The sequence below is a fragment of the Myxine glutinosa genome, chromosome 3, assembly GCF_964187855.1.
Source record: "Myxine glutinosa chromosome 3, kmMyxGlut1.1, whole genome shotgun sequence".
NCBI classification, from domain to species: domain Eukaryota; kingdom Metazoa; phylum Chordata; class Myxini; order Myxiniformes; family Myxinidae; genus Myxine; species Myxine glutinosa.
In genome coordinates, this window is record NC_136263.1 from 216,280,857 (window position 1) to 216,301,213 (window position 20,357).

The 20,357-nt window shown below is 46.0% G+C and overlaps 1 long non-coding RNA gene across 1 annotated transcript in view; it reads left to right on the top strand.

Moving 5' to 3' along the window:
• The first annotated feature begins 8,789 nt into the window (after positions 1-8,789).
• LOC144891401 (uncharacterized) overlaps positions 8,790-20,357 on the top strand; it is a 245,166-nt gene continuing 233,598 nt past the window's right edge. The window contains exon 1 of the long non-coding RNA XR_013622932.1: positions 8,790-8,898. This is a non-coding gene — a long non-coding RNA (uncharacterized LOC144891401). The remainder of the gene's footprint in view (positions 8,899-20,357) is intronic.

Below are 20,357 nucleotides of genomic sequence, written 5' to 3' on the forward strand. Positions count from 1 at the left end.
TTCACACCAAATCAACAAGAGCAAGATTCACACCCAACCAACAAGAGCAAGATTCACACCCAATCAAAAAGAGCAAGACTCACAACCAACCAATCAGAGCAAGACTAACACCCAACCAATCAGTGCAAGACTCACACCCAATCAAAAAGAGCAAGATTCACAACCAACCAACAAGAGCAAGATTCACACCCAATCAACAAGAGCAAGATTCACACCCAACCAACAAGAGCATAAATTCACACCCAATCAAAAAGAGCAAGACTCACAACCAACCAATCAGAGCAAGACTAACACCCAACCAATCAGAGCAAGTCTCACAACCAACCAATCAGAGCAAGACTCACACCCAATCAAAAAGAGCAAGACTCACAACCAATCAACAAGAGCAAGATTCACACCCAATCAACAAGAGCAAGATTCACACCCAAACAACAAGAGCAAGACTCACACCCAACCAACCAGAGCAGGATTCACAACCAACCAACAAGAGCAAGATTCACACCCAATCAACAAGAGCAAGACTCACACCCAACCAACCAGAGCAGGATTCACAACCAACCAACAAGAGCAAGATTCACACCCAATCAACAAGAGCAAGACTCACACCCAACCAACCAGAGCAGGATTCACAACCAACCAACAAGAGCAAGATTCACACTCAATCAACAAGAGCAAGATTCACACCCAACCAACAAGAGCAGAAATTCACACCCAATCAAAAAGAGCAAGACTCACACCCAACCAACCAGAGCAGGACTAACACCCAACCAATCAGAGCAAGACTCGCACCCAATCAAAAAGAGCAAGACTCACAACCAACCAACAAGAGCAAGACTCACACCCAACCAACAAGAGCAAGATTCACACCCAATCAACAAGAGCAAGACTCACACCCAATCAAAAAGAGCAAGACTCACACCCAACCAACAAGAGCAAGGTTCACACCCAACCAATCAGAGCAAGACTCACACCCAATCAAAAAGAGCAAGACTCACAACCAACCAACAAGAGCAAGATTCACACCCAATCAACAAGAGCAAGACTCACACCCAACCAACCAGAGCAGGATTCACAACCAACCAACAAGAGCAAGATTCACACCCAATCAACAAGAGCAAGACTCACACCCAACCAACCAGAGCAGGATTCACAACCAATCAACAAGAGCAAGATTCACACCCAATCAACAAGAGCAAGACTCACACCCAACCAACCAGAGCAGGATTCACAACCAACCAACAAGAGCAAGATTCACACCCAATCAACAAGAGCAAGATTCACACCCAACCAACAAGAGCAGAAATTCACACCCAATCAAAAAGAGCAAGTCTCACAACCAACCAATCAGAGCAAGACTCACACCCAATCAAAAAGAGCAAGACTCACAACCAATCAACAAGAGCAAGATTCACACCCAATCAACAAGAGCAAGATTCACACCCAAACAACAAGAGCAAGATTCACACCCAATCAAAAAGAGCAAGACTCACAACCAAGCAATCAGAGCAAGATTAACACCCAACCAATCAGAGCAAGACTAACACCCAACCAATCAGAGCAAGACTCACACCCAAAGATCAAGAGCAAGACTCACAACCAACCAACAAGAGCAAGATTCACACCCAATCAACAAGAGCCAGTTTCACACCCAACCGACAAGAGCAGAAATTCATACCCAATCAACAAGAGCAAGTTTCACACCCAACCAACAAGAGCAGAAATTCACACCCAATCAAAAAGAGCAAGACTCACAACCAACCAATCAGAACAAGACTAACACCCAACCAATCAGAGCAACACTCACACCCAATCAAAAAGAGCAAGATTCACAACCAACCAACAAGAGCAAGATTCACACCAAATCAACAAGAGCAAGATTCACACCCAACCAACAAGAGCAAGATTCACACCCAATCAAAAAGAGCAAGACTCACAACCAACCAATCAGAGCAAGACTAACACCCAACCAATCAGAGCAAGACTCACACCCAATCAAAAAGAGCAAGATTCACAACCAACCAACAAGAGCAAGATTCACACCCAATCAACAAGAGCAAGATTCACACCCAACCAACAAGAGCATAAATTCACACCCAATCAAAAAGAGCAAGACTCACAACCAACCAATCAGAGCAAGACTAACACCCAACCAATCAGAGCAAGACTCGCACCCAAAGAACAAGAGCAAGACTCTCACCCAGTCAACAAGAGCAAGATTCACACCCAATCAAAAAGAGCAAGACTCACAACCAACCAACAAGAGCAAGACTCACACCCAATCAAAAAGAGCAAGACTCACAACCAACCAACAAGAGCAAGACTCACAAGTCACAACCAACCAACAAGAGCAGGATTCACACCCAACCAACAAGAGCAAGATTCACACCCAATAAACAAGAGCAAGACTCATGTCACACCCAAAGAACAAGAGCAAGATTCACACCCAATCAAAAAGAGCAAGACTCACAACCAACCAATGAGAGCAAGACTAACACCCAACCAATCAGAGCAAGACTCACACCCAATCAACCAGAGTAAGACCACACCCAACCAGAGCAAGACTCACACCGAACCAACTAGAGCAAGACCACACCCAATCAGAGCAAGACTCGCACCCAACCAACAAGAGCAAGACTCACACCCAACCAACCAGAGTAAGACCACACCCAACCAGAGCAAGACTCACACCGAACCAGAGTAAGACCACACCCAATCAGAGCAAGACTCGCACCCAACCAACAAGAGCAAGACTCACACCCAACCAACCAGAGTAAGACCACACCCAACCAGAGTAAGACTCACACCGAACCAACTAGAGCAAGACCACACCCAATCAGAGCAAGACTCGCACCCAACCAACAAGAGCAAGACTCACACCCAACCAACCAGAGTAAGACCACACCCAACCAGAGCAAGACTCACACCGAACCAGAGTAAGACCACACCCAATCAGAGCAAGACTCGCACCCAACCAACAAGAGCAAGACTCACACCCAACCAACCAGAGTAAGACCACACCCAACCAGAGTAAGACCACACCCAACCAGAGTAAGACCACACCCAACCAGAGTAAGACCACACCCAACCAGAGTAAGGCCACACCCAACCAGAGTAAGACCACACCCAACCAGAGTAAGACCACACCCAATCAGAGCAAGACTCGCACCCAACCAACAAGAGCAAGACTCACACCCAACCAACCAGAGTAAGACCACACCCAACCAGAGCAAGACTCACACCGAACCAACTAGAGCAAGACTCACACCCAAACAACCAGAGCAACACTCACACCCAACAAACCAGAGCAAGACTCACACCCAACCAACCAGAGCAAGACTCACACCCAACCAACCAGAGCAAGACTCGAACTCAACCAACCAGAGCAAGACTCAAACTCAACCAACCAGAGGAAGACTCACACCCAAACAACCAGAGCAACACTCACACCCAACCAATCAGAGCAAGACTCACACCCAACCAATCAGAGCAAGACTCGCACCCAACCAACCAGAGGAAGACTCACACCCAAACAACCAGAGCAAGACTCACACCCAACCAATCAGAGCAAGACTCGCACCCAACCAACCAGAGCAAGACTCACACCAAACCAACAAGAGCAAGATTCACACCCAATCAACAAGAGCAAGACTCACACCCAACCAACAAGAGCAAGATTCACAACGAACCAACAAGAGCAAGACTCACACCCAACCAACAAGAGCAGGATTCACACCCAATAAACAAGAGCAAGATTCACACCCAATCAACAAGAGCAAGACTCACACCCAATCAACAAGAGCAAGACTCACACCCAATCAACAAGAGCAAGATTCACACCCAATAAACAAGAGCAAGATTCACACCCAACCAACAAGAGCAAGACTCACACCCAACCAACAAGAGCAAGATTCACACCCAATAAACAAGAGCAGGATTCACACCCAACCAACCAGAGCAAGACTCACACCCAACCAACAAGAGCAAGATTCACAACGAATCAACAAGAGCAAGATTCACACCCAATAAACAAGAGCAAGACTCATGTCACACCCAAAGAACAAGAGCAAGACTCGCACCCAATCAACAAGAGCAAGACTCGCACCCAATCAACAAGAGCAAGACTCACACCCAACCAACCAGAGCAAGACTCACACCCAACCAACCAGAGGAAGTCTCATACCCAAACAACCAGAGCAAGACTCACACCCAACCAATCAGAGCAAGACCCACACGCAACCAATCAGAGCAAGACTCGCACCCAACCAACCAGAGGAAGACTCACACCCAAACAACCAGAGCAAGACTCACACCCAACCAATCAGAGCAAGACACACACCCAACCAACGAGAGCAAGACTCACACCCAACCAACCAGAGCAAGACTCACACCCAACCAATCAGAGCAAGACTCACACCCAACCAATCAGAGCAAGACTCGCACCCAACCAACCAGAGGAAGACTCACACCCAACCAACCAGAGGAAGACTCACACCCAAACAACCAGAGCAAGACTCACACCCAACCAATCAGAGCAAGACTCACAACCAACCAATCAGAGCAAGACTAATACCCACCAATCAGAGCAAGACTCGCACCCAACCAACAAGAGCAAGACTCGCACCCAACCAGCCAGAGGAAGACTCACACCCAACCAACCAGAGGAAGACTCACACCCAACCAATCAGAGCAAGACTCACACCCAACCAATCAGAGCAAGACTCACACCCAACCAACCAGAGGAAGACTCACACCCAAACAACCAGAGCAAGACTCACACCCAACCAATCAGAGCAAGACTCACACCCAACCAATCAGACCAAGACTCACACCCAACCAACCAGAGGAAGACTCACACCCAAATAACCAGAGCAAGACTCAAACCCAACCAATCAGAGCAAGACTCACACCCAACCAATCAGAGCAAGACTCGCACCCAACCAACCAGAGCACGACTCACACCCAACCATCCAGAGCAAGACTCACACCAAACCAACCAGAGCAAGACTCACACCCAACCAACCAGAGCAAGACTCTCACTCAACCAACCAGAGCAAGACTCACACCCAACCAATCAGAGCAAGACTCTCACCCAACCAACCAGAGCAAGACTCACACCCAACCAACCAGAGCAAGACTCACACCCAACCAACCAGAGCAAGACTCACACCCAACAAACCAGAGCAAGACTCACACCCAACCAACCAGAGCAAGACTCACACCCAACAAACCAGAGCAAGACTCACACCCAACCAACCAGAGCAAGACTCAAACCCAACCAATCAGAGCAAGACTCACACCCAACCAATCAGAGCAAGACTCGCACCCAACCAACCAGAGCACGACTCACACCCAACCATCCAGAGCAAGACTCGCACCCAACCAACCAGAGCAAGACTCACACCCAACCAACCAGAGCAAGACTCACACCCAACCAATCAGAGCAAGACTCACACCCAACAAACCAGAGCAAGACTCACACCCAACCAACCAGAGCAAGAATCGCACCCAACCAACCAGAGCAAGACTCACACCCAACCAACCAGAGCAAGACTCACACCCAACCAACCAGAGCAAGACTCACACCCAACAAACCAGAGCAAGACTCACACCCAACCAACCAGAGCAAGACTCACACCCAACCAACCAGAGCAAGACTCATACCCAACCAACCAGAGCAAGACTCGCACCCAACCAACCAGAGCAAGACTCACACCCAACCAACCAGAGCAAGACTCACACCCAACCAATCAGAGCAAGAGTACACCCAACCAATCAGAGCAAGACTCGCACCGAACCAACCAGAGGAAGACTCACACCCAACCATCCAGAGGAAGACTCACACCCAAACAACCAGAGCAAGACTCACACCCAACCAATCAGAGCAAGACTCACACCCAATCAAAAAGAGCAAGACTCACAACCAAGCAACCAGAGCAAGACTCACACCCAACCAATCAGAGCAAGACTCACACCAAACCAACAAGAGCAAGACTCGCACCCAACCAACCAGAGCAAGACTCACACCAAACCAACAAGAGCAAGACTCACACCCAACCAACCAGAGCAAGCTTCACACCCAACCAACAAGAGCAAGATTCACACCGAATCAACAAGAGCAAGATTCACACCCAATAAACAAGAGCAAGACTCATGTCACACCCAAAGAACAAGAGCAAGACTCGCACCCAATCAACAAGAGCAAGACTCGCACCCAATCAACAAGAGCAAGACTCACACCCAACCAACCAGAGCAAGACTCACACCCAACCAACCAGAGGAAGTCTCATACCCAAACAACCAGAGCAAGACTCACACCCAACCAATCAGAGCAAGACTCACACGCAACCAATCAGAGCAAGACTCGCACCCAACCAACCAGAGGAAGACTCACACCCAAACAACCAGAGCAAGACTCACACCCAACCAATCAGAGCAAGACACACACCCAACCAACGAGAGCAAGACTCACACCCAACCAACCAGAGCAAGACTCACACCCAACCAATCAGAGCAAGACTCACACCCAACCAATCAGAGCAAGACTCGCACCCAACCAACCAGAGGAAGACTCACACCCAACCAACCAGAGGAAGACTCACACCCAAACAACCAGAGCAAGACTCACACCCAACCAATCAGAGCAAGACTCACAACCAACCAATCAGAGCAAGACTAATACCCACCAATCAGAGCAAGACTCGCACCCAACCAACAAGAGCAAGACTCGCACCCAGCCAGCCAGAGGAAGACTCACACCCAACCAACCAGAGGAAGACTCACACCCAACCAATCAGAGCAAGACTCACACCCAACCAATCAGAGCAAGACTCACACCCAACCAACCAGAGGAAGACTCACACCCAAACAACCAGAGCAAGACTCACACCCAACCAATCAGAGCAAGACTCACACCCAACCAATCAGACCAAGACTCACACCCAACCAACCAGAGGAAGACTCACACCCAAATAACCAGAGCAAGACTCAAACCCAACCAATCAGAGCAAGACTCACACCCAACCAATCAGAGCAAGACTCGCACCCAACCAACCAGAGCACGACTCACACCCAACCATCCAGAGCAAGACTCACACCAAACCAACCAGAGCAAGACTCACACCCAACCAACCAGAGCAAGACTCTCACTCAACCAACCAGAGCAAGACTCACACCCAACCAATCAGAGCAAGACTCTCACCCAACCAACCAGAGCAAGACTCACACCCAACCAACCAGAGCAAGACTCACACCCAACCAACCAGAGCAAGACTCACACCCAACAAACCAGAGCAAGACTCACACCCAACCAACCAGAGCAAGACTCACACCCAACAAACCAGAGCAAGACTCACACCCAACCAACGAGAGCAAGACTCAAACCCAACCAATCAGAGCAAGACTCACACCCAACCAATCAGAGCAAGACTCGCACCCAACCAACCAGAGCACGACTCACACCCAACCATCCAGAGCAAGACTCGCACCCAACCAACCAGAGCAAGACTCACACCCAACCAACCAGAGCAAGACTCACACCCAACCAATCAGAGCAAGACTCACACCCAACAAACCAGAGCAAGACTCACACCCAACCAACCAGAGCAAGAATCGCACCCAACCAACCAGAGCAAGACTCACACCCAACCAACCAGAGCAAGACTCACACCCAACCATCCAGAGCAAGACTCACACCCAACAAACCAGAGCAAGACTCACACCCAACCAACCAGAGCAAGACTCACACCCAACCAACCAGAGCAAGACTCATACCCAACCAACCAGAGCAAGACTCGCACCCAACCAACCAGAGCAAGACTCACACCCAACCAACCAGAGCAAGACTCACACCCAACCAATCAGAGCAAGAGTACACCCAACCAATCAGAGCAAGACTCGCACCCAACCAACCAGAGGAAGACTCACACCCAACCATCCAGAGGAAGACTCACACCCAAACAACCAGAGCAAGACTCACACCCAACCAATCAGAGCAAGACTCACACCCAATCAAAAAGAGCAAGACTCACAACCAAGCAACCAGAGCAAGACTCACACCCAACCAATCAGAGCAAGACTCACACCAAACCAACAAGAGCAAGACTCGCACCCAACCAACCAGAGCAAGACTCACACCAAACCAACAAGAGCAAGACTCACACCCAACCAACCAGAGCAAGCTTCACACCCAACCAACCAGAGCAAGACTCACACCAATCAGTTTTAGCCCGATTAATCCGTTTTAGCCCGAATCATCAGTTTTAGCCCGAATCATCAGTTTTAGCCCGAATCATCAGTTTTAGCCCGATTAATCCGTTTTAGCCCGATTAATCCGTTTTAGCCCGAATCATCAGTTTTAGCCCGAATCATCAGTTTTAGCCCGAATCATCCGTTTTAGCCCGAATCATCAGTTTTATCCCGAATCATCAGTTTTAGCCCGAATCATCCGTTTTAGCCCGAATCATCCGTTTTAGCCCGAATCATCAGTTTTATCCCAATTAATCCGTTTAACGCGAATCATCAGTTTTAGCCCGAATCATCAGTTTTAGCCCGATTAATCCGTTTTAGGCCGAATCATCAGTTTTAGCCCGAATCATCAGTTTTAGCCCGATAATCCGTTTTAGCCCGAATCATCAGTTTTAGCCCGAATCATCAGTTTTAGCCTGATTAATCAGTTTTAGCCCGAATCATCAGTTTTAGCCCGAATCATCAGTTTAGCCCGAATCATCAGTTTAGCCCGAATCATCAGTTTTAGCCCGAATCATCAGTTTTAGCCCGAATCATCAGTTTTTTTTTTTTTTTTTTTTTTTTTTTTTTTTTTTTTTTTTTTTTTTTTTTTTTTTTTTTTTTTTTTTTTTTTTTTTTTTTTTTTTTTTTTTTTTTTTTTTTTTTTTTTTTTTTGTATACAAGATCGAGGCTCGTGAAAGAGCAAACATTAATCACACAAAAAGACAAACCGACACACAAAACACAAAAAACAAGGGGAGCGGCAGACAAGATGGGGAGAGAGGGGGGAGGACACAAAAGAGAGGGGGAAGAAGGGGAGAATTCACTAACACTCCACTCACACAGCTACCCTCGCTACCGCCATTCACTAACACTCCACTCACACAGCTACCCTCTCTACCGCCACTCACACAGCTACCCTCTCTACCGCCACTCACACAGCTACCCTCGCTACCGCCATTCACTACCACTCCACTCACACAGCTACCCTCTCTACCGCCATTCACTACCACTCCACTCACACAGCTACCCTCTCTACCGCCATTCACTAACACTCCACTCACACAGCTACCCTCTCTACCGCCATTCAAAAACACTCCAATCATACAGCTACCCTCGCTACCGCCATTCACGAATACTCCACTCATACAGCTACCCTCTCTACCGCCATTCACTACCACTCCACTCACACAGCTACCCTCTCTACCGCCATTCACTAACACTCCACTCACACAGCTACCCTCACTACCGCCATTCACGAATACTCCACTCATAGAGGTACCCTCTCTACCGCCATTCACTAACACTCCACTCACACAGCTACCCTCCCTACCACCATTCACTAACACTCCACTCATACAGCTACCCTCCCTACCGCCATTCACTAACACTCAACTCACACAGCTACCATCGCTACCGCCATTCGCTAACACTCCACTCATACAACTACCCTCTCCACTGCCATTCACTAACACTCCACTCATAGATACCCTCGCTACCGCCATTCACTAACACTCCACTCACACAGCTACCCCCTCTACCGCCACTCACACAGCTACCCTCTCTACCGCCACTCACACAGCTACCCTCCCTACCGCCATTCACTACCACTCCACTCACACAGCTACCCTCGCTACCGCCATTCACTAACACTCCACTCATACAGTTACCCTCTCTACCGCCATTCAATAACACTCCAATCATACAGCTACCCTCGCTACCGCCATTCACGAATACTCCACTCATACAGCTACCCTCGCTACCGCCATTCACTAACACTCCACTCATACAGCTACCCTCGCTACCGCCATTCACGAACACTCCACTCATACAGCTACCCTCGCTACCGCCATTCACTAACATTCCACTCATACAGCTACCCTCGCTACCGCCATTCACGAATACTCCACTCATACAGCTATCCTCCCTACCGCCATTCACTAACACTCCACTCATACAGCTACCCTCACTACCGCCATTCACTAACTCCACTCACACAGCTCCCCTCTACCGCCAGTCACTAACACTCCACTCACACAGCTACCCTCCCTACCACCATTCACTAACACTCCACTCACACAGCTACGCTCTCTACCGACATTCACGAATACTCCACTCATACAGCTACCCTCTCTACCACCACTCACACAGCTACCCTCGCTACCGCCACTCACACAGCTACCCTCGCTACCGCCACTCACACAGCTACCCTCTCTACCGCCATTCACGAATACTCCACTCATACAGCTACCCTCCCTACCGCCACTCACACAGCTACCCTCCCTACCGCCACTCACACAGCTACCCTCGCTACCGCCACTCACACAGCTACCCTCGCTACCGCCACTCACACAGCTACCCTCGCTACCGTCACTCACACAGCTACCCTCGCTACCACCATTCACGAATACTCCACTCATACAGCTACCCTCTCTACCGCCACTCACACAGCTACCCTCGCTACCGCCACTCACACAGCTACCCTCGCTACCGTCACTCACACAGCTACCCTCGCTACCACCATTCACGAATACTCCACTCATACAGCTACCCTCTCTACCGCCACTCACACAGCTACCCTCCCTACCGCCACTCACACAGCTACCCTCGCTACCGCCACTCACACAGCTACCCTCACTACCGCCACTCACACAGCTACCCTCACTACCGCCACTCACACAGCTACCCTCTCTACCGCCACTCACACAGCTACCCTCACTACCGCCACTCACACAGCTACCCTCGCTACCGCCACTCACACAGCTACCCTCACAACCAACACTCACACAGCTACCCTCGCTACCGCCACTCACACAGCTACCCTCGCTACCGCCACTCACACAGCTACCCTCGCTACCGTCACTCACACAGCTACCCTCTCTACCGCCATTCACGAATACTCCACTCATACAGCTACCCTCCCTACCGCCACTCACACAGCTACCCTCCCTACCGCCACTCACACAGCTACCCTCACTACCGCCACTCACACAGCTACCCTCGCTACCGCCACTCACACAGCTACCCTCTCTACCGCCACTCACACAGCTACCCTCACTACCGCCACTCAGACAGCTACCCTCACTACCGCCACTCACACAGCTACCCTCTCTACCGCCATTCACTACCACTCCACTCACACAGCTACCCTCACTACCGCCACTCACACAGCTACCCTCACTACCGCCACTCACACAGCTACCCTCGCTACCGCCACTCACACAGCTACCATCACTACCGCCACTCACACAGCTACCCTCGCTACCGCCACTCACACAGCTACCCTCACTACCGCCACCCACACAGCTACCCTTGCTACCGCCATTCACTACCACTCCACTCACACAGCTACCCTCGCTACCGCCATTCACTAACACTCCACTCACACAGCTACCCTCGCTACCGCCATTCACTAACACTCCACTCATAGATACCCTCGCTACCGCCATTCACAGCACTCTCACCCTCATCCCAACCTCGTCTCCATTGTGTCTGTCCTGCAACAATAACCACAGCCGACCTCGAGAAAATAGGGAAAATAATTTTTCAATCTCCATAAATAAAGGAATACAAACTTTCTTCCTTGCTTCTTTCCTAGATCGTCATTGGGAACAACAATTCCTTTTCTCAATCCCACAAAAGAATTTTTTAAACTTTAGAAACCGACACAATCTTTTAAAATCATCTCGTGACAATGCGAGGTCGAAATGGAGCAAGAGAACTGGCAAGATAACGAGCTAAATATCAACTCTATTTTAAAATAATACTCATAAAACAAATATTACAATAAATATGAATACAATACAATCAAATACTTAATCAAACACTAAAATACAGTGGTCCTGTGATGGAGATCTACAGGTGTTTTTTGGGGAAGCGCTTCATTGGGCGATGTAAACAATGGCTCTCAACACCATGTTGTGCATCCCAGCATAATTTGCAGAAGTACTTGAGGCATACCGTGTTTCGACAGAACTTGGTTCCAAGCTCGATGTTGCAGGTCTGGCACAACACCTTGCCTTCCAAATATGGGTCGATCTGGATCTTTCTGATGAATTTTGGAGTCGTTATTTGAACAAATTCAGCCTCAACTGCCTTCATGTAGCTCATGCGGTTTCCAAACATCGCACGACCCGAGCCTGCAACACAACAACAACAAAACGAGAGAGTTCATCGAATCAACGAGAGAGTTTTAGCCCGAATCATCAGTTTTAGCCCGATTAATCCGTCTTATCCCGATGAATCCGTTTTAACCCGAATCATCAGTTTTAGCCCGAATCATCAGTTTTAGCCCGAATCATCAGTTTTAGCCCGAATCATCAGTTTTAGCCCGAATCATCCGTTTTATCCCGATTAATCAGTTTTAGCCCGATTAATCAGTTTTAGCCCGATTAATCCGTTTTAGCCCGAATCATCAGTTTTAGACCGAATCATAAGTTTTAGCCCGAATCATCAGTTTTAGCCCGAATCATCAGTTTTAGCCCGATTAATCCGTTTTAGCCCGAATCATCAGTTTTAGCCCGAATCATCAGTTTTAGCCCGATTAATCCGTTTTAGCCCGAATCATCAGTTTTATCCCGAATCATCAGTTTTAGCCCGAATTATCAGTTTTAGCCCGAATCATCAGTTTTAGCCCGAATCATCAGTTTTAGCCCGATTAATCCATTTAAGCCCGATTAAACAGTTATAGACCGAATCATCAGTTTTAGCCCGATTAATCCGTTTTAGCCCGAATCATCAGTTTTAGCACGATTAATCCATTTTAGCCCGATTAATCCGTTTTAGCCCGAATCATCAGTTTCAGCCCGAATCATCAGTTTTAGCCCGCATCATCAGTTTTAGCCCGTTTAATCAGTTTTAGCCCGTATCATCAGTTTTAGCCCGATTAATCCGTTTTAGCCCGAATCATCAGTTTTAGCCCGAATCATCAGTTTTAGCCAGATTAAGCAGTTTTAGCCCGAATCATCAGTTTTAGCCCGAATCATCAGTTTTAGCCCGAATCATCAGATTTAGCCCGAATCATCAGTTTTAGCCCGAATCATCAGTTTTAGCCCGAATCATCAGTTTTAGCCCGAATCATCAGTTTTAGCCCGAATCATCAGTTTTAGCCCGATTAATCCATTTTAGCCCGAATCATCAGTTTTAGCACGAATCATCAGTTTTAGCCCGAATCATCAGTTTTAGCCCGAATCATCAGTTTTAGCCCGATTAAATCCGCTTTAGCCCGAATCATCAGTTTTAGCACGAATCATCAGTTTTAGCCCGAATCATTAGTTTTAGCCCGAATCATCAGTTTTAGCCCGAATCATCAGTTTTAGCCCGATTAATCCGTTTTAGCCCGAATCATCAGTTTTAGCCCGAATCAGCAGTTTTAGCCCGAATCATCAGTTTTAGCACGAATCATCAGTTTTAGCCCGAATCATCAGTTTTAGGCCGAATCATCAGTTTTAGCCCGAATCATCAGTTTTAGCCCGATTAATCCGTTTTAGCCCGAATCATCAGTTTCAGCCCGAATCATCAGTTTTAGCCCGCATCATCAGTTTTAGCCCGTTTAATCAGTTTTAGCCCGTATCATCAGTTTTAGCCCGATTAATCCGTTTTAGCCCGAATCATCAGTTTTAGCCCGAATCATCAGTTTTAGCCAGATTAAGCAGTTTTAGCCCGAATCATCAGTTTTAGCCCGAATCATCAGTTTTAGCCCGAATCATCAGATTTAGCCCGAATCATCAGTTTTAGCCCGAATCATCAGTTTTAGCCCGAATCATCAGTTTTAGCCCGAATCATCAGTTTTAGCCCGAATCATCAGTTTTAGCCCGATTAATCCATTTTAGCCTGAATCATCAGTTTTAGCACGAATCATCAGTTTTAGCCCGAATCATCAGTTTTAGCCCGAATCATCAGTTTTAGCCCGATTAAACCGCTTTAGCCCGAATCATCAGTTTTAGCACGAATCATCAGTTTTAGCCCGAATCATTAGTTTTAGCCCGAATCATCAGTTTTAGCCCGAATCATCAGTTTTAACCCGATTAATCAGTTTTAGCCCGATTAATCAGTTTTAGCCCGAATCAGCAGTTTTAGCCCGAATCATTAGTTTTAGCCAGAATCATCAGTTTTAGCCCGAATCATCAGTTTTAGCCCGAATCATCAGTTTTAGGCCGAATCATCAGTTTTAGCCCGAATCATCAGTTTTAGCCCGAATCAGCAGTTTTAGCCCGAATCATTAGTTTTAGCCAGAATCATCAGTTTTAGCCCGAATCATCAGTTTTAGCCCGAATCATCAGTTTTAGCCCGATTAATCCGTTTTAGGCCGAATCATCAGTTTTAGCCCGAATCATCAGTTTTAGCCCGATAATCCGTTTTAGCCCGAATCATCAGTTTTAGCCCGAATCATCAGTTTTAGCCTGATTAATCAGTTTTAGCCCGAATCATCAGTTTTAGCCCGAATCATCAGTTTAGCCCGAATCATCATTTTAGCCCGAATCATCAGTTTTAGCCCGAATCATCAGTTTTAGCCCGAATCATCAGTTTTAGCCCGAATCATCAGTTTTAGCCCGAATCATCAGTTTTAGCCCGATTAATCCGTCTTATCCCGATGAATCCGTTTTAACCCGAATCATCAGTTTTAGCCCGAATCATCAGTTTTAGCCCGAATCATCAGTTTTAGCCCGAATCATCAGTTTTAGCCCGAATCATCCGTTTTATCCCGATTAATCAGTTTTAGCCCGATTAATCAGTTTTAGCCCGATTAATCCGTTTTAGCCCGAATCATCAGTTTTAGACCGAATCATAAGTTTTAGCCCGAATCATCAGTTTTAGCCCGAATCATCAGTTTTAGCCCGATTAATCCGTTTTAGCCCGAATCATCAGTTTTAGCCCGAATCATCAGTTTTAGCCCGATTAATCCGTTTTAGCCCGAATCATCAGTTTTATCCCGAATCATCAGTTTTAGCCCGAATCATCAGTTTTAGCCCGAATCGTCAGTTTTAGCCCGAATCATCAGTTTTAGCCCGATTAATCCATTTAAGCCCGATTAAACAGTTATAGACCGAATCATCAGTTTTAGCCCGATTAATCCGTTTTAGCCCGAATCATCAGTTTTAGCACGATTAATCCATTTTAGCCCGATTAATCCGTTTTAGCCCGAATCATCAGTTTCAGCCCGAATCATCAGTTTTAGCCCGCATCATCAGTTTTAGCCCGTTTAATCAGTTTTAGCCCGTATCATCAGTTTTAGCCCGATTAATCCGTTTTAGCCCGAATCATCAGTTTTAGCCCGAATCATCAGTTTTAGCCAGATTAAGCAGTTTTAGCCCGAATCATCAGTTTTAGCCCGAATCATCAGTTTTAGCCCGAATCATCAGATTTAGCCCGAATCATCAGTTTTAGCCCGAATCATCAGTTTTAGCCCGAATCATTAGTTTTAGCCCGAATCATCAGTTTTAGCCCGAATCATCAGTTTTAGCCCGATTAATCCGTTTTAGCCCGAATCATCAGTTTTAGCCCGAATCAGCAGTTTTAGCCCGAATCATCAGTTTTAGCACGAATCATCAGTTTTAGCCCGATTAAATCCGCTTTAGCCCGAATCATCAGTTTTAGCCCGAATCATCAGTTTTAGCCCGATTAATCCGTTTTAGCCCGAATCATCAGTTTCAGCCCGAATCATCAGTTTTAGCCCGCATCATCAGTTTTAGCCCGTTTAATCAGTTTTAGCCCGTATCATCAGTTTTAGCCCGATTAATCCGTTTTAGCCCGAATCATCAGTTTTAGCCCGAATCATCAGTTTTAGCCAGATTAAGCAGTTTTAGCCCGAATCATCAGTTTTAGCTCGAATCATCAGTTTTAGCCCGAATCATCAGATTTAGCCCGAATCATCAGTTTTAGCCCGAATCATCAGTTTTAGCCCGAATCATCAGTTTTAGCCCGAATCATCAGTTTTAGCCCGAATCATCAGTTTTAGCCCGATTAATCCATTTTAGTCTGAATCATCAGTTTTAGCACGAATCATCAGTTTTAGCCCGAATCATCAGTTTTAGCCCGAATCATCAGTTTTAGCCCGATTAAACCGCTTTAGCCCGAATCATCAGTTTTAGCACGAATCATCAGTTTTAGCCCGAATCATTAGTTTTAGCCCGAATCATCAGTTTTAGCCCGAATCATCAGTTTTAACCCGATTAATCAGTTTTAGCCCGATTAATCAGTTTTAGCCCGAATCAGCAGTTTTAGCCCGAATCATTAGTTTTAGCCAGAATCATCAGTTTTAGCCCGAATCATCAGTTTTAGCCCGAATCATCAGTTTTAGGCCGAATCATCAGTTTTAGCCCGAATCATCAGTTTTAGCCCGATTAATCCGTTTTAGCCCGAATCATCCGTTTTAGCCCGAATCATCAGTTTTAGCCCGAATCATCAGTTTTAGCCTGAATCATCAGTTTTAGCCCGAATCATCACTTTTAGCCTGATTAATCCGTTTTAGCACGAATCATCAGTTTTAGCCCGAATCATCAGTTTTAGCCCGAATCATCAGTTTTAGCCCGATTAATCCGTTTTAGCCCGAATCATCAGTTTTAGCACGAATCATCAGTTTTAGCCCGAATCATCAGTTTTAGCCTGAATCATCAGTTTTAGCCCGATTAATCCGTTTTAGCCCGAATCATCAGTTTTAGCCCGAATCATCAGTTTTAGCCCGAATCATCAGTTTTAGCACGAATCATCAGTTTTAGCCCGAATCTTCAGTTTTAGCCCGAATCATCAGTTTTAGCCCGATTAATCCGTTTTAGCCCGAATCATCAGTTTTAGCCCGAATCATCAGTTTTAGCCCGAATCATCAGTTTTAGCCCGAATCATCAGTTTTAGCCCGAATCATCAGTTTTAGCCCGAATCATCAGTTTTAGCCCGAATCATCAGTTTTAGACCGATTAATCCATTTTAGCCCGAATCATCAGTTTTAGCCCGAATCATCAGTTTTAGCCCGAATCATCAGTTTTAGCCCGAATCATCAGTTTTAGCCCGATTAATCCGTTTTAGCCCGAAACATCAGTTTTAGCCCGAATCATCAGTTTTAGCCCGAATCATCAGTTTTAGCCAGAATCATCAGTTTTAGCCCGATTAATCCGTTTTAGCCCGAATCATCAGTTTTAGCCCGAATCATCAGTTTTAGCCCGATTAATCCGTTTTAGCCCGAATCATCAGTTTTAGCCCGAATCATCAGTTTTAGCCCGAATCATCAGTTTTAACCCGAATCATCAGTTTTAGCCCGAATCATCAGTTTTAGCCCGAATCATCAGTTTTAGCCTGAATCATCCGTTTTAGCCCGAATCATCAGTTTTAGCCCGAATCATCAGTTTTAGCCCGAATCATCCGTTTTAGCCCGAATCATCAGTTTTATCCCGAATCATCAGTTTTAGCCCGAATCATCCGTTTTAGCCCGAATCATCCGTTTTAGCCCGAATCATCAGTTTTATCCCGATTAATCCGTTTAACCCGAATCATCAGTTTTAGTCCGAATCATCAGTTTTAGCCCGATTAATCCGTTTTAGGCCGAATCATCAGTTTTAGCCCGAATCATCAGTTTTAGCCCGATAATCCGTTTTAGCCCGAATCATCAGTTTTAGCCCGAATCATCAGTTTTAGCCTGATTAATCAGTTTTAGCCCGAATCATCAGTTTTAGCCCGAATCATCAGTTTAGCCCGAATCATCAGATTAGCCCGAATCATCAGTTTTAGCCCGAATCATCAGTTTTAGCCCGAATCATCAGTTTTATCCCGAATCATCAGTTTTAGCCCGAATCATCAGTTTTAGCCCGATTAATCCGTTTTAGCCCGATGAATCCGTTTTAGCCCGAATCATCAGTTTTAGCCCGAATCATCAGTTTTAGCCCGAATCATCAGTTTTAGCCCGAATCATCAGTTTTAGCCCGAATCATCCGTTTTATCCCGATTAATCAGTTTTAGCCCGATTAATCAGTTTTAGCCCGATTAATCCGTTTTAGCCTGAATCATCAGTTTTAGACCGAATCATAAGTTTTAGCCCGAATCATCAGTTTTAGCCCGAATCATCAGTTTTAGCCCGATTAATCCGTTTTAGCCCGAATCATCAGTTTTAGCCCGAATCATCCGTTTTAGCCCGATTAATCCGTTTAAGCCCGAATCATCAGTTTGAGCCCGAATCATCAGTTTTAGCCCGATTAATCCGTTTTAGCCTGAATCATCAGTTTTAGCCCGAATCATCAGTTTTAGCCCGAATCATCAGTTTTAGCCCGAATCATCAGTTTTAGCCCGAATCATCCGTTTTAGCCCGAATCATCAGTTTTAGCCCGATTAATCAGTTTTAGCCCGAATCATCCGTTTTAGCCCGAATCATCCGTTTTAGCCCGAATCATAAGTTTTAGCCCGAATCATCAGTTTTAGCCCGAATCATCCGTTTTAGCCCGTATCATCAGTTTTAGCCCGATTAATCAGTTTTAGCCCGATTAATCCGTTTTAGACCGAATCATCAGTTTTAGCCCGAATCATCAGTTTCAGCCCGAATCATCAGTTTTAGCCCGAATCATCTGTTTTAGCCCGAATCATCAGTTTTGGCACGATTAATCAGTTTTAGCCCGATTAATCCGTTTTAGCCCGAATCATCAGTTTTAGCCCGAATCATCAGTTTTAGCCCGATTAATCCGTTTTAGCCCGAATCATCAGTTTTAGCCCGAATCATCAGTTTTAGGCTGAATCATCAGTTTTAGCCCGGTTAATCAGTTTTAGCCCGAATCATCAGTTTTAGCCCGAATCATCAGTTTTAGCCCGAATCATCAGTTTTAGCCCGATTAATCCGTTTTAGCCCGAATCATCAGTTTTAGCCCGATTAATCCGTTTTATGCCGAATCATCAGTTTTAGCCCGAATCATCAGTTTTAGCGCGAATCATCAGTTTTAGCCCGAATCATCAGTTTTAGCCCGATTAATCCATTTTAGCCCGAATCATCAGTTTTAGCCCGAATCATCAGTTTTAGCCCGAATCATCAGATTTAGCCCGAATCATCAGTTTTAGCCCGAATCATCAGTTTTAGCCCGAATCATCAGTTTTAGCCCGAATCATCAGTTTTAGCCCGAATCATCAGTTTTAGCCCGATTAATCCATTTTAGTCTGAATCATCAGTTTTAGCACGAATCATCAGTTTTAGCCAGATTAAGCAGTTTTAGCCCGAATCATCAGTTTTAGCCCGAATCATCAGTTTTAGCCCGATTAATCCGTTTTAGCCCGAATCATCAGTTTTAGCCCGAATCATCAGTTTTAGCCCGAATCATCAGTTTTAGCCCGAATCATCAGTTTTAGCCCGATTAATCCATTTTAGCCCGAATCATCAGTTTTAGCACGAATCATCAGTTTTAGCCCGAATCATCAGTTTTAGCCCGAATCATCAGTTTTAGCCCGATTAATCCATTTTAGCCCGAATCATCAGTTTTAGCCCGAATCATCAGTTTTATCCCGAATCATCAGTTTTAGCCCGAATCATCAGTTTTAGCCAGATTAAGCAGTTTTAGCCCGAATCATCAGTTTTAGCCCGAATCATCAGTTTTAGCCCGATTAATCCGTTTTAGCCCGAATCATCAGTTTTAGCCCGAATCATTAGTTTTAGCCCGAATCATCAGTTTTAGCCCGAATCATCAGTTTTAGCCCGATTAATCCATTTTAGCCCGAATCATCAGTTTTAGCACGAATCATCAGTTTTAGCCCGAATCATCAGTTTTAGCCCGAATCATCAGTTTTAGCCCGAATCATCAGTTTTAGCCCGATTAAGCCGCTTTAGCCCGAATCATCAGTTTTAGCCCGAATCATCAGTTTTAGCCCGAATCATTAGTTTTAGCCCGAATCATCAGTTTTAGCCCGAATCATCAGTTTTAGCCCGATTAATCCGTTTTAGCCCGAATCATCAGTTTTAGCCCGAATCAGCAGTTTTAGCCCGAATCATTAGTTTTAGCCCGAATCATCAGTTTTAGCCCGAATCATCAGTTTTAGCCCGAATCATCAGTTTTAGGCCGAATCATCAGTTTTAGCCCGAATCATCAGTTTTAGCCCGATTAATCCGTTTTAGCCCGAATCATCAGTTTTAGCCCGAATCATCAGTTTTAGCCTGAATCATCAGTTTTAGC